Genomic DNA, 16,515 nt, shown 5'->3' with positions numbered 1-16,515 from the left:
AATTTTAGCATCTTACTGTTTTACCTGCAATTTGCTTCAATTATTCTTTCTTAGTGTGATTAAACATAGGAAACGTGGGAAGAGAAACCATGCATAGCTCACAGACAGATAAGCCCTTATTCTCAGAACTCGGGGTAGAACCAGTCGTCACGCGCTAACCTGCCGCCAAGATGTTACTCACTAATCAGGGATCTTGCTCTAAGATATTAACCCACCTCAACCAATCATTCTAGACTCGCGAGAAACCGCGACTCTTGAACTCGTCCAACTTTTTCACCTTTTCAACCCCCATTCTGAGCAGAAAGCAGAAGAGATTTAGACGTCAAGCAGAAGAGATTCGATTGGGTCAAACGTGAGAATCACGAATGACAGCCGTGATATTTACACGTGTGACCGACCTTGCTGTTGATTATGAGCCCGTGCGATCAAAACTTAAATCGTAGGGCAAAGGGTTAAAACGTCGAATAGAACAGTCAGAAAATCAAATCATAAAATAATAAAACTCAGAAATTCCTAGACTTAGTAACAATTTGTGACTGTGATAAGCGACAATCGTCAGTTTATACAACAATTGTAAAACCGACTATTGAGAACTTGAAGAAGACTGTGTAAATAAACGTGTTAAATTCAAGTGTTATCATCAATAATTATTTCAATCACGCATTGTGATGGCTGGCTGGACCCGTAATAAACAATTATCAGATTTCGGGTCAGCTGAACGAGAAGACCTGGGGAAATGATCATCAGATTTCCGATATTAATATATTCCTCTCAAAACGTAACACATCCACCAAAAAGGTAAGCTAAGGTAAATCTTTTATCTAATAATTACTCCTTCCCGGTTTCAGCTGATTGGGTCAATCGAACAACCGTTATGTCGTGTATTGTACTTTATCGGTAATTGGTGATTCAAACTACTGATATGAATCTAACTGTACTTGCGCAATCGATTCCAGTGTCTAACATTTAAATTATTTCACAAATAAATATGATATACGCTGAAAAAATGAGTCATTCTTTTAAGCATTTTCATCGTTGTTAAAAAAATTGTAAGATCTCTTGTTGAAGTTAGGAATTATAACAATGTGATATTTAAAAAAAATATATTTAATTTTATTTTTTGATTTCTAGAGTACAAATTTTGATTATTCAGAAATAGTTTTTGCTTGTAGTGAATGAAACGTAAAAGAATTAATGAGTATTCTAGACAAAAACAGGATTAAACATTAAGGAGTTCATTAATTTATAACTATGAACATTTTTTCGAACAGGAGTGTGTGTTCAATTATTCTTGTGTCTATAAATAATTCTAATACACGTGAAAACGTTAATACGTCTACAGTAATGTTTGCTTCAATAATTCTAGACTGATACCAAAATTTGCGTATATACCAAATCAATCAGAAAAATATCGCTGACCTGAACAGTAAGCGTTTGCTAACCGATACATCGGATTAACCTAATGATACTCGTAATAAAATTATTGCTGCAAAATAGTGATGGAATTTGTGAAAAATAACGTAAGTAATAAGGGTATTTTGAAGTTATCATACGAATTTAACGACTTAGTTTTTCAGTATTAATAAAGTTTGAAAATGCTGCATTTGTAATATGTAATGAAACTTTTATTAATTAAAAAAGACTTTTCAATTCATTGACATATGTATCTTTAAATATCGGAGTCCACGTATCTCAAACGCCAAAAACGGCTCCACAGCCCCATTCTTTGCACAATTCTGCACAAAAATAATCAAAAAAAATTTCATTCGACACAGAAATGAAGAAATGACACGAATTCTGCGAACGCGCAATAGTAAATTCATAGAATTCATGGTATTTTTGATTTCTGCGTTAACTGAGAATGTATTGGAGTGTTTTTGTTCAGAAGCTTCTTGAAAATGGGGCTGTTAAGCTCTTTTTACGTCTTAGGTACGTGGACTTTGAAATTTGGAGTTATATACGTCAACGTCGAAATCGACATGGGCACCCCCTCAAGCGAGATTTTTAATAACCACAAAGCAACAGTCTACTCGTGTTCTTCAATCATCTATAAGTCTTAATTCCGACAAGGGAAGGGTAAGATGCTTGCATCACGTATTCGATTCATCTTTATTACACGTGTAGGTCATGATCAGAAATGTAACAGGTGCAAGTAGTGAGGTGTGCTTCTCGACCATTTCCGAGAAATTAATTAAATGAATTATCAATTGATTAGTAATAAAAATTGAAAATTAAAATTGGTAATCAAAATTTTAGTGGGTTTATGTGCATTTTACGGAATCGCTCGATCGAATCCCGCCGGTGAACTTATTTTCTTTCGTTTTTTTCATTCAAATATTTCACACCTTTTACAAATTTGTGTGTCTCGAATAATGTTTATTTCAGAATAAATTGTAAAAACTTCTTTTTTTAGTGGGAGAAGGGATTCTAAACATATCTTATCAGAGTTTGAAGATTTAGTACTTTTATTCCCAGTATTTTTTACTATTTTAGATTTGAATTTTGATTACTTATCAATTATCAATTTCGTTTGATTTCTCAGAGACGGCTGTGAGAAACATGCCAGAGACGTAGATTAATTTGGTATCTTCGACACAGCTAATATCGTTGCAGCTTTTGCATGTTAGCTTTCCTGTGTCGTTTATCTTTATGTTCAAACGTGATACCGAGGTCACCAAATCGACGCTTTGAGAATCTCCAGATTCCTAGGTAGAAAATACGTATTTAAGAATTATGTACGTCAAACGCAGTGGAGTAAGTATTCGTAGGATTATTTGCGAGCATATATGAGTCTTGCGGAAACCTGAAATTAACAAGGAGGATTTATAAGTACTTACCGAAAGAGATACAGACTTACTTCCATTCAATGATGGATAGTAAGGCCATTCCATGTAACATCATGTTATCTTACCATCAATTCTCAAGTGAAGATCAATTTTATCCTCACTATTTTTGGTCCTCACGAGAATGACGTAATCGCCATTATCGTTCACGTCCAAATTATGTATCTCAAAAAGGTGGCTTAGATTTGCGCGTTTTACCTGGTATCTGGTGTTATTCTTCAATTCGATTTCCATGTCTCCATCATCTTTTTTCCTGTACCTACATAAAAGCAGCGCAACATTTTTGATTTTAGTATAACAGCGATTACACTATGAAGTAATCCTTTACTAACTATGTAAAGGTTTCATCCTGCACTATGGGAAACAGCGTTCATACGAAAATGACCCGGATCCACTCCACGTCCAGTGACACACGCACTCGAGACGGTCAATTCTTTAAATTCTATCAAAGTTCGTGAATATATTGTCCTTGATCTCAGAGAACTTCTCTAATTTGCTTTTGGATTCCAGTGCGAGTATTTTCGAAGTTATAGGGGGTGAAAGTTTTAAATTCAATAAACCGTACTCCGGAACATGGTAATTAATTACGCTTTTCTTGGAATCGAGTATGTTTTTCAATTGGTATAAATATTCGAATGGATATTTCACCTTGATCTACACTATTCAAAACTTTGAACAAAATACCAGCCTGTTTCTTGTTCGATTTCCAATAGAAACTAAACCTTTTACGATGTAGAAGCAATGAAATGCAGACGAAAAAAACACGGTACCTGAAAATTTGTATTGCGAAAAATCCTTCTTAGGATATTCCTTTTTCACACCATAATTTTTTTCGATGAGGTCAATTTGCTGAAACTATAAGAGAAGTTGCGTACAAGAGATTATTTTTACCGGAATGATCCGCGGCACACTATCCGGCCATGCTTTTGTGTTATGGTCAAAAAACAAAAAAACTGCCAAAGCTCTTATTTTTGCAAAAGAATATAATTCTTGCAGTTTTGTAAAAAACGAGTGATTACTGGGTTCCATGAAATTAACCATTTTCAATTACTATTTAAGAATATCAAATCTTCCTCTATATCAACAACGTTGCATCAGACAGAACTAAAAAAATGAGATTTCATTACTTTTGACAAACACTGCATTATTTCTTTATTATCAGTGGATATTAAACGAGAAACATAATGTGCGTATTTTTTTTTTCAAAATTTGTGGTCCTGCAAGTCATGGTGAAAGGTCCATTTGGATATTTATACCGATAACAAAGGATTTCCTCACAATGAAGTGAAATAGACGTACATGTACAATATTGTACACGAGCCAAATTCATTATCTTTAAAATGTATCCCATCTGGGCCCTGTGCGATGAATAAGTCCAAAGATATGAGTAATAATAGTTTTTGTGAAATTTGGAAATGTCGATGTGAATGTTTCCCCCACAGGTGTGCGGTTTGACGTGGAATGACTATCCGCATCATCTTATTTTTATTCTCACAGCGTAATTTGACAAGTACTGAAATATTTCTGATAAATCATCTCGATTACTAGACAACTAAGTATGGAACTGTTTAATTGTATAGAATCAACGCTCACCAGTGCAGCTCAGAATATTCGGGATATGTGTCAATTATAATATTCCATCTGGAAGTCTCTCCCACATTTCCCACAATTGAACGATGACCATTACTGTCGTAGATACTTATATTGATAAAAGAGTAATTCGGATCTGCAAGTGAAAAATTTGGCATGCATTAATGTATCATTCTGTAGAAATTTTGAATGCGCTCTTCTGCGCAGACCGATTGAAGCAATTCACTGTAACAATCTGACGATACGATATCGGTCTCACTTTGTATTATATACAGCCAGCGTTAACGATTCCGATGCTTAACCCAAAATTTTATGTGATGCGTGTCTTCTGTATCCACATCGCCGCGATGTTCCGGTAGGAAACAAGTATAGTCACCGCCATCACTTTCCCTCACACTCTTAATTGTCAGATTGGAAGTGTAAGTGACTTCGTCTGCTTTCGTAACGACTGTGAGCTGGGTGGAGTTTCGCCCCTGATTCAGGAATGTCATTGTCATCACATTTTTCTGATCACCCACAACACTGAATAAATCTATGCGACGATTATGTCATGCATATGTACGTACACGCACAGCAAGACTTGGAATGAAAGGAAGTACGAGGTAATTTTAGCGAAAAGCGATCGAAAGGTGCATTTCTACGAAGTTACATTTCTCTTTACACATATGATGTTATCGGCGTATAATATTATGTAGCTACTCTGATTCGTACTGTTCCTCAGTTACACCGTACTTTGAATTTTTATACTAAATAAATTTGCCGTCGAAATTTTACAAACATGCATGGGGTTTATTACTGTAACGGCGTTGTTGAGTACTTCACTTACCTGGACTGATTTGGGGAGTTTCCAGTCAAGTGCGTCTTTTCCGAGATAATGCGGTAGTGTAACGGTGACTGTGCAAATTGTATTTTGATCTCTCCCCCAGACCATGTGGTGTAACGCGGTTTTATTAATCTGTGGTTTGGGTTTAGCGACGACTTCTGCGTGCAACAAAAAATCATTACTGCAACGAGCAATCATTTATTATAATAAACTCACTTATATTTCTTTAATACTGGCATCCAAATTATCTGAATACAATTTGATCATATATGAGCATGAGCAGAAAAGTGTTCGGAATGCTTTATTGGGAATACCTCTAATACATTCCAAATACAACCTCTTTACCTAATGAGGTCGGAGACAATAAAAACGTTGACTCACCTTCTATTTCGGTTATGCTATACATAACTGGTACTACACCATCTAACGTGTTGTTCTCATTGTCGATTGCGTGACATTCAACTATCTGATCGTTCAGGGATTCTACACCTTACTCCACAATGAACCCGATTTCCGGATCGAACTGTCCCGGCACATCCTTTGAATTTGATGCAAACGTTTAAGAATTGTTACTCAAGTATCATTCGTTTGTAATTTCAAACTTTTAGAAGATTGATATTGCCTCTTTTACGTCAAACTGACCTTTAGTTATCTAGATTTACATTAAGAAAAGTGATATTGCAAGCCCCATTACTGGAAATGGTGTGAATTTCAACGGTTCGTGTAGTTCATTAGACTATTCTCCATAGTTGAATCAACTATTTTCTGGCGTAAATGATGTCAATTTTGCATGCACAGAAGGAGAGTCTACACTATTGACGTACTTTTAGAATTCAATAATTTTCATTAGATATTTCTCTCGGTGCAACAGTGGAAATTACAACATTGATTTTGAATGCATATTCACTTACTTCGTCCAGCAAACGAAGCGCTACTTTCCAGTGAGGCGACGTTGTTCGACATGGAATGACGGCTTGGCCTTTTACCACTATGTCTCTGTATGCGATCGTGTCGGCAAACGGTACCGTAGCTGGAACAGAGAGAATTTTGCATTTTTTTTTTCACCTGAGTACCAGTTTTTGTTATTGTTCTTCAGTGTTGTGACCGTATTTATTACGTGCAATTTGAAGTTCTGGCTGTAGATGATGCAGAGGTGCGTTAATCTGAGTAAACACTGATTAAGTAAAGACATTAAAACAATCAATTCGATTGGCGTGCCCCTCTGGCACTTTGGCCGCAAAAGAATTTGTAAATGAGCGGAATGAGCCAAAGTAGGAAATATCGTTAGAAAAGTTTCAAGGGCCGAAGAGTTACAACCGAAATAGCCTAGGAGGCTGGGTTCTAAGATTTTTATTGAAAAACTAATTCATTAACCATTCATCCTATAGTGAAAATAATTTTTTTTATAAATTCAATAACGAATAATGAAAATTTCTTCTTATTAATTATTATTGGAAATTAAATTATTATTGGAAATTATTTACTATCGAAAATTCAAATTTAATGGATAATAGAGAATTATTACTTGCTAAAAATACAAATTTAATGATTAACCCTCGACTGGCATACTTTTCAACTGCCATACTGGGACGTCTCTTACCCCAGCCACTAAAATACATATCGCAAGTAAACTACTGGTTATTTCAATTTGTAAAAATTATCAGAGAGTGCTCAAATTGATTTCGGAAGAATAATCCAGTTCATTTTGAATGAAAAAAAAATTTAACACAGAAAACAGTAAATTCCAATTCAAATCGACAAAATGAAGATATTAAAAAGAAAAAAAAATCAAAACAACTTTCTACTGAAAAATCTGACACTTCAAATGAATGCACCCAAATATAATACGTCAATTGTAAACATTGTTCGATAGTGGTTGCTGGAAAAAAATATTTATGTTGACACATAAAAAAGCAGGTTTTGTTGAATTTCAACTCAAATTCGCAAATTCTCTGCTAGGTATGCAGAGCTACCCACAACCCGAGATATCAAGATCAACGAAAGGTGATGGTAAAAAAACTGTCAGAAAAAAAATCCAATCACCATACTTGGCACACTAGAGTTCTTAGGGACATTGCTGCATTTACCTCGACAATGAAAACTAGTCGGACGCTTCTAGAATAATACTGACGAATCTCCGAAGAAGATAGCCCTTCTGGCTATAAGGACAGAAGTCGTCACGAGGATCGTTTGACGAATTTTCGATGGCTTAAAATAAGTATGAACAAGAATGGAGCGTTTAGTGCCCCACAGTGCCAGCCAAGTGTTGATGAGAGTTATTTTCCATCAACGATTAAAATTTAATTGCTGAGGGATATATTTTGCATTAAGAATTAGGAGTTGATAGCTAATAAAAATACTGATTCATTAAAAAAATGTGCATTATTTACAACCCTGCCAGGAAGCGATCGGGCGTCGGAGCCTCAGGGGCTGTAAGTCCTCAATTTTCTGATAGCCCGGCCGAATCCCCGGGTCAAGTGCGTGGAAACAGCGCCAGGAATACCCTGAGACGAAGCCCTTCTGGGTACCTCGGAAGGTACCTCTTCCACCACATGGGGTGGGGAGCATGGAAAGGCCCTTGAATCCCTTATATATAAGATAGTACCCTTCCAGCAATGCAGGTCTTCAATCATTCCTCTAGCTCACGAGTTTCCTCACATGTTGAATGAATCTTCGTTCATCAGTTTTCACCTTCAATTATTCCATTGTTCTCTTATTTTCACACCCTATCAAATCCTCAACAAAACACACTTCCGCTAACCTCAAATACCTGTGTAAAAGTATGCCAAGAATTCAAAACTTCTGTTCGATACTTGTGCAGAGTCGATTTTAACCACGAACCCAGCAATTGTAGACATGAAAATTTCGAATCAGCGAGTACAAAACTTTGTAAAAATGGCTACTCGGAGATTGCATTCACGAATGGTACATCGACACTCTCTGCTTTACGGATTTCGAAGTGATCGAAAGGAAGTGTTTACTTTCTGCAAATCATTGCATGGAAAACGACTGATCGCCCATTGTTATTCACTGCAAATAGTGAATGGAAATTGCGTCAGTAGAAGAAACATGCATTTCGGATTCTCATAGGGATCAAAATGATAACTATATGCTTTCTACATATTATCGTGTGAAAAAAAAGGATCGCACAATCGATAGAGACACGCAATCTTAGAACAAGCATGACTCGTCGTTAAATTTTATGCTGCAATATGTGTTCTTACAGATCACAACTGGTCGTAATGGTTTCCAAGCAAGACATGTAAAAATTGGACACGTTAATCTTTCCGTATAGCTCCACTTAGTTCATGAACCAAACGGGCAAAAACTCTAATATTTAAGCACAGAAAATATAGCTTACAGTTTACGTAGATATGAATCCAAGCGATGTCCTTATCAGGGTGTTGAAGAGTTTGGTCAGTGTTGCGGATTTTGATACCCTCCTCCGCACAAGCATACCGTCCTGTGTCTCTTCGAGTAGCATTATGACAAACTAAGGAGGCATTATTCTCACCTAATTTCAGATCATGAATGCACGGGTCTGACTGCTGTAGGGTGTAAAGTTATTAGTGGCAGAGAGATACTTGTCGTTTTTCTACCTGAGTATAGGCATGGTGGCAACATTTGATACTTGCGAGTGGAACTTCCATGACTGAGAAGTGGAGTTTGCTGCCACCCTCACAGGATATTCTCAGTTCATTTCCTTCTTGGATGATGCCGTTCTTCGCGTTGGATATTATCGTTGGTTTTCGTGCCGCGACGCCTGCGTCAATACATGTACAGACGAACTGATTAGACTTATGGTAAGCATACCAGTTCCATGAGTAGAAGAGGTAACATTTACAGGACCGATATGTATACTATCGACGTTGTTCGATGTAAATATCTTCAAAAGTGTTCTCCGTTAACCAGGCGATAACTTATGTCTAAGTAAGCAGCATCGCTTGCTCTTTTTTTCAACTATCGCCGAGCAATGAAAACCAAGCATATGTAATTTTGATCGTGGTTTTATAAAAATACACCCGTCAAATTTGTTCGCACGCTAAAAATATGTTCGAAGTATTTTTCGACCACCAGTAAGAAGCACGAGAGCAATATTTTCAAGTAACATAGGTAAGAGTGGTTGCCAAGATGACATTATACGCACACCAAGTTTATGATACTTATTCTTTTGTGTATTCTTCGTCCAAATTGATAGAACTGATTTGTAACGTCTCATATGCGTGTATGAAACTCGTGTGGATTTGAAGAGTTTTTGAGGAAACCAGTTTCATTAAATCGATCGTACGTTTCACAGAGGACGTGCAATCGGATTATTGAATGACTGAACAAAGAAACCGCAAGTAACACGACTTACTATGAGAAACAAGAATGTACTAAAAAATCCTGTGACGGTTCAGGAATCTAGCAACAAGTAAAAATTGCTGATCTCGTGATTTGCAAACTATATCTCCAGAACAAAAGAATTGTTACCACCTTAAAAAAAATCGAACGACTAGGACGTCCGGGGGAGGTTTGATTGGTTTTCTCTTCGGTCTACAAGATTCAACCACACGGCGTAACTTTTATGACGAAATCGACACGCAGTTTGTAATACAATTATATAACTTGGACCCTATGTGATAATCATACTGATAGCATCGAGTGTACGTCTTTTGCAAAGAAGCAGTTCAATCATTCGGTCGAAAATCAAACCGAAGAAATATCTACTATGGTAAATCAGTAAGGTTTTCAAGATTTTCAAGCTTGAATAAAGTTTGCCCAGAGCTTAGCGAAGTCTTTACGCTCCAAATAATATAATCACCAGATAGCTCGCACTGGCATTATGGTGCATGACATAACTCTCCGAAGTATAGAAAGGAAGTCGATGGTGGTTTCCTGGCCGCAGCCAACGGAGGAATTCAAAACGATTCATGAAGTCAAAGTAATATTGAGTCGTTCTACGTCTCATAGTTATGGGTGAATATGAAAAGTTCAATAGTGAGATACAGATATCAAAAGCCAGGTCTAATTGAATTTCACTGCTTAAAAGTAGTTCGTTCGACATATAGGTTCATGTCCCCTATAATTCTGTTATCTCTAACAATGATTCTGTGTTCACCATGTCGTTTTTAACCCCAAAAAAATAAACTTTCCAACTTTTTGGTATCATAAATTACTACGAAACTAAATATTTGAATGGTGAGTACAGCTTGTAGGTACGTATTGCAACAACTCGACATGGGTTGATTCCAATGATCCGCATTTGCACTATAAAATAAAAACAATTTTCTTTCGCATCATCGTAGATGATTTTACTCAAAAAGTGCAAATTTAAATAAAAAATGTGTCGGTCTTTCTTTTCTTTATGAAAACGCGGTCTCATTCAGAGTCTATTATTCGATAAAGAAAACTATATTCGCTTTTCATGATAACGTATGTCAATGGTCGAGTTAAACATCGAAATTTATACTCGGTAGTTGCAAAAAAAGCGATAAAATTCATCAATTTTTTACAAAAAAAAATTTGACTACCTCATCATCGACACGTCACCACAAGACGATCGATTCGACTGTTCAATACTAAGAAATTTAAAGTCCGAAGTTCAGACTTCGAATTTCTCAAACCTGAGTTCTAAAATCACCCCGAAGAATTTTAGGTTTACTTGATAGTACGTTAGACGTATTGTGTTTAAAAAGTTTTGGAAATTCTGGAATTTTCTTGTGAATCTACTCAAGTTGTGCGTGTGCAAATTTTCTACAAAATACTTAACAATATCGAATTTCAGCCAAGCCCAAAAAATTACCATGTTAATTCTGGAATAAGACAAGTAATCAAATTTTCAAAATGCGTTTTTATCGATTGTAGGTACTGATAAGGTGTTAAAATGCTGCTTGGGCTCACAAAAAATTATCAACATCAATTATACACCCGTTTTACGTCTATTCTTTTCTTCTTGTATTAAATTCACAATCCATAATCTTGTAAAAATAATACACAGATTTCTTGAAACTACGGCACTAATACTTAGTAAATTTACAGTAATGTCACAGTAAAACGAAAATACTCGTTTTTGAAAAATACCTGACAAAAGTAGAGTAAATTTATATTAACAAATATGTTATCAGCATATAGTGTGGTTTAGTGTGGTTTGCAAATTTACATCCATGCAGTCCTGACACGATGAAAACAACGAAGAATGTAAAAATGACGCGATCCATGTTGTTCCACTGACTTTGTTTTACTTGATCACGAAATCTAAACGCATTTCTTTTCTGGCAATCAACTCTCGAAAAATCACAACGCGCCCTCATGCCACACGTTGCCGTGATCGTAATGTCTTCGACATCGAATGCTCGCCTTATACGAAGAAGCCGATAACACTTATCTTACAAATCTCCTCCAGAAGCTGTGACTCGTTTATTCCATTTCCATCTGCACATTATCCCCCCATTTAGAAATCACGACGTTAAACAATGTTGGTCATATTACGACAGTATAACGTTTAATCCAAACGACTGATTTTGACTCTGAGTACACAGATCGATCGTCAGTGGTTTCGCGGTTTATTTCATGCAGGTGAATTTATCCACCATGGTATTCTCACACGCAGTCCACAGGCAATCATCCATTTTGAATTTTCATCCATTCTATATCCAGAGAAATACAAAAACACATCACCTATGCCTTTAAGATTAAGTAATACTCAAAAGTCTGCTTTGAGTCTATGGTAATGGCTGTTTGATATCGCCTGATAAATTAACGAACATCTCTTTCGCAAGCTGAGCGCTTGTGGTCTTGCGAGACTTCCTTGAAACCAGGAAATAGCGGATTAGCACGTAATTGTGAAATATAGGCTATAGGTCTTCTTTATAATCCTTGTTACAGATTTAGCACCAGTGCCGTACCGTTAAAGCAATGTAAATCAGTCGAGATTTGTTTTTGTACTTTCACACAAAAGACCTCCACATATTGTGCATTACGATGGGTGTCGGTTAAGTCGTAAATCTATCTAAATATTAAAGATTATACATATATATAACGAAACACTTTAATTTTAGCTAGCATTGAAAGATATTCACAGAATAAACTTGCAAACGGTGGAATGAAAATTTTATCTATAGTGTGACTGCCAGGTCAATTGAGATATCTTGTCGACGTATCGCGGAGTTTTCCTCGTTTCGTTCGGGATTCTCCGGTTACGTAATGCTGAGCTCAGTTCCGTTTTCTGTTATCAACAAGGAAAAAATGAACGATTATCTAGAAATTGTTGGTAAATGATTAATAGCTAATTAGTTATTTTTAAATATCTGAAAAACAGTTTTTTCCGCATTTGGATCCTATGTAGATAGCGTTCCGAATGATTTGAATATAATTATAAATGATCAGAAAATAAAAAAGTGGAATTCTGTAAATACTTATGTATAGTATTAGTTGGCAGATTAAACTGGAACGAACATGTAGATCGTGCCCATAAAATAGTTAAGAACGTCGGCCTTTGATTTTTTTGACAATGACTTTGATTTGTGATTTTTCCGGAATTTTTCGAGTAGAAATAGCGGAGTTATCGCGAAAAAACTAAAAATCACGTTTTTTGTGATAACTTCGAACAAAATGGAGGTAGAAGGCTAAAATTTGGTATGGGTCAGTCATTTACCAAGAGGAAACAGTTAGTCATCGAAAGAATTCATTTGGTGAAAGAGCACTTTTGGCATGCTTATTCGGCTATGCCCTTTCCTGACGAAATTAAGGCCCCGCTGACCTGGCATGTCATATATATATTTCGTGACGTCAGAAGCGGGGAAATTGAGTGAAAAAGCCTATACGAATCCTGCGATAACGAGAGTATGAATCTTATTTGAAAATATTTTAAATCGTAGCTCGAATAATAGTGTACGTGTGAATCTCAGTCACTGCTCAGGCAAATCGCTGATAATGTTTATAATAAAGAATGATGAAGTGAATAAAATCACGCGACAACAAACATGGCCGATCGGAGCTACCGCATGTTGAATATTCACTGATTGCACTGTTCCACAATTTCTTTCACCCTCGCCAGGGAGATTCACACGTACAAAAGCACACACGTTATCCGGGAAAACTTATACTATCAGTTATTTTTTTGTAAACATGGCTCGATTCGTATATGCGGTTTTCATGTGACAGCAGCCCGTTTATGGTCCACAAGAAGTATGTTTCGATCTGTAACTGACATCATTGGTTGGATCTAACAGAACAAGCCAATGAAATCAGCGGCCTTAGTTCACTGTTCAACGTTCAGAGGCGCTGCACGTATTTATGACGTCACGATTTGATATTTTCAAGTCAGGTCAGCGGCACCTTAATTTACTGCGGCAAAAGTGCTCCCCAGTGGGAATTAAAACTAGTGTCCTAAACTGCATAACGAAATTTTCCGGTAAAGACCCTATAATACTAAACTATATTTTTTATTCTGGAAGTGAGGCCAGGTTTGCTGAAGGCCTAATCCAAAGAGTATGGGATAGAGTGGAAGGTCCCAAAGTTCCAATGTATAAAAGTCTTAGATAAAAGCATACCTCGATTTTCAGCACGCTCTAGTGGCTCAGAGGAAAAGTAAAGTACTCCCACTACGATTTTGGCGCTCCCTTTAAACCGGGGAATGTTGTACTGCATACGTTATCCTCAAAGCTCCATATACTTAGCCCCTCATCCGCACCGATTGGAATAAGTCTTTCAGAAATCATTTGTTGGTCGTTTGTTGGCGTTTGATAGTGTATTCCCGACGTTTGATAGCCAATAGTTTATTTATAATAATTAAAACAAATTTGCCTAGGGAATTTAAGTGAGGTTGGCCCCTCATTAACCTTATTTTTGATAAAACGCAATGTTATCAATATGCAATTGTTTGTTGGTGTTAGATATCATATCATCAAAGTTTAGAATCCAGCCGTTTATTCGTAAAAAAATAAACAACTTTGTTACGGTAATATTTCTGGGGAATTTTATCGATTACGAGAAATTTACCCAGATCTAGAGAATTTCCCTAGGCTTATTTTAGTGAATTTCTGTTTTTCATAAATTTTAATTTTTTTTATACGCAATCGTTTGTTGGTCGTTTGTTGGCGTTTGATAGTGTATTCCCGACGTTTGATAGTCAATAGTTTATTTATAATAATTAAAACAAATTTACCTAGGGAATTTAAGTGAGGATGGCCCCTCATTAATCGTATTTTTGATAAAACGCAATCGTTTGTTGGTCGTTTGTTGGTGTTAGATATCACATCATCAAAGTTTGGAATTCAGCCGTTTATTCGTAAAAAAATTGACTTAACGATCGAGTTATATAGTAGGGTGAAAGTATCAATTTTTCTGAAATGTTTGCATTTCTATTCAATAAAACTTAACTTCCTACGGGCTTTTGCTACACTTAGCTCAATCCTTGTGTGGATTTTTAAATTATTGACATAGAGTAGGAATTTGGTTTTTCTAACATATGTTACAATATCGTAGAAATATTACAGTAATAAAATTGTTTTTTTCTTTACGAATAAACGGCTGAATTCCAAACTTTGATGATATGATATCTAACACCAACAAATGACCAACAAACGATTGCATATTGATAAAATTGCGTTTTATCAAAAATACGATTAATTGAGGGGCCATTCTCACTTAAATTCCCTAGGTAAATTTGTTTTAATTATTATAAATAAACTATTGACTATCAAAAGTCGGGAATACACTATCAAACGCCAACAAACGACCAACAAACGATTTCTGAAAGACTTATTCCAATCGGGGTGGATGAGGGGCTAAGTATCGAATTTGGTATGGACCTTCAGTACACATCCCTTAGCCCCTACCACAGGCATTGAGAAATTGTTAGTACAATTATTTAAAAAAATTAAAAGCATCGGAAAAATAGTGAACAAAATCAAGTTTGCTTCCAAACAATCGCCATTTTCGTAATTTTTTTTTCAATCTTGTTGCGGGCTAAAGTAACTTTTTTACTGATCTAGAAAATGCCTGGTTTTTCTGTTTCACATGAATGGGAACACTGGAATCTTATCAATCGTCTCATCCAGTTTCTTTGTCACGGCCGTATTTAGACGCCCATAACTTTTTAAATTTACTTTTTTTTTTCAAAAACTTGACTGTAAGTTTTTCAAACACCAGTAAAAAGATTGTGAAAAATGGATGGTAAAAATATTTTGGTTTTTTTTTTATATCAGGCCCGAGAAAAAGCCCGAAATTCAGAACTTTAGACTAGAATACCTCAGGGTGTAAAGTGACTATAAGACTGTACAAGGAAATATGAAATCTGGAGGACGTAACACAATGATCAGTAAGAACAAAAGATTATTATTAAAATAATTTATTTACTTATTTTCGCAATATAAGGATTTACAACATCGCAGATATTAGGACAATTTTAAACGCAGATCTAAGAGTGTCGGAGCGAAATGAATATTGTTTCGATCCTATTGTATGATGAACGGTTGCCCAATATACCGTTACAAATATAGCGAATAGTATCCGAGGAATAATGTGTAACGGTACACTTTTTTCAATTTTCATTTAAATTCTAAGGATAAATAAACCTTTTCGATTCACACAACAGCCATAAATATACAGGTAATTACCATTCTGTACAGTACAGTCAGGGGCATTACTTGTGATACACTAATTACTTGATAATCATCAATTTCCATCATGTGTACATTCTTATTATTATCCTAAGTATTTGGGATGCATCGTCAACATTTATTCATCTTTTTTATGCAATATGTACCACCATTTTTATTTTACAATTTTGAAACCCTATCACTGTTACTTTATTTTATTTGATTACAAAATCATAAATCTAGTTAATAAAAGTACCTGATATATGGCAAACGTAACAAAATGTTACGAAACACATTTTGATTATTTGTGACGTTCTCATTTTACAGTTACCATAAATAGACGCGTTCCTAGAACCGAAACATCAAAAATCATCTAGAAAACGTAAAAAAAAACGTAGAATTTGATACCGTATTGTAATATCTTTTATTTATACAGCATCTGCTGGATATTCAGTAAATAAACAACTCGTTCAAACTGTAGCTAATTAATCAAATTTGTTGATTAATTATTGATTTATTAGTTATACTTTGAACGAGTTGTTTATTTACTCAACATTCAACATATTCTGTTTACATAAAAAATATGACAATACGATATCAAATTCTAAGTCTTTTTTTTTACGATTTCAAGATTATTTTTCATGTTATGTAATTTGATTAATTTAGCCTTACAATG

Source organism: Diprion similis, chromosome 7, assembly GCF_021155765.1.
Source record: "Diprion similis isolate iyDipSimi1 chromosome 7, iyDipSimi1.1, whole genome shotgun sequence".
NCBI classification, from domain to species: Eukaryota; Metazoa; Arthropoda; class Insecta; order Hymenoptera; family Diprionidae; genus Diprion; species Diprion similis.
This window is presented reverse-complemented; position numbering follows the sequence as displayed.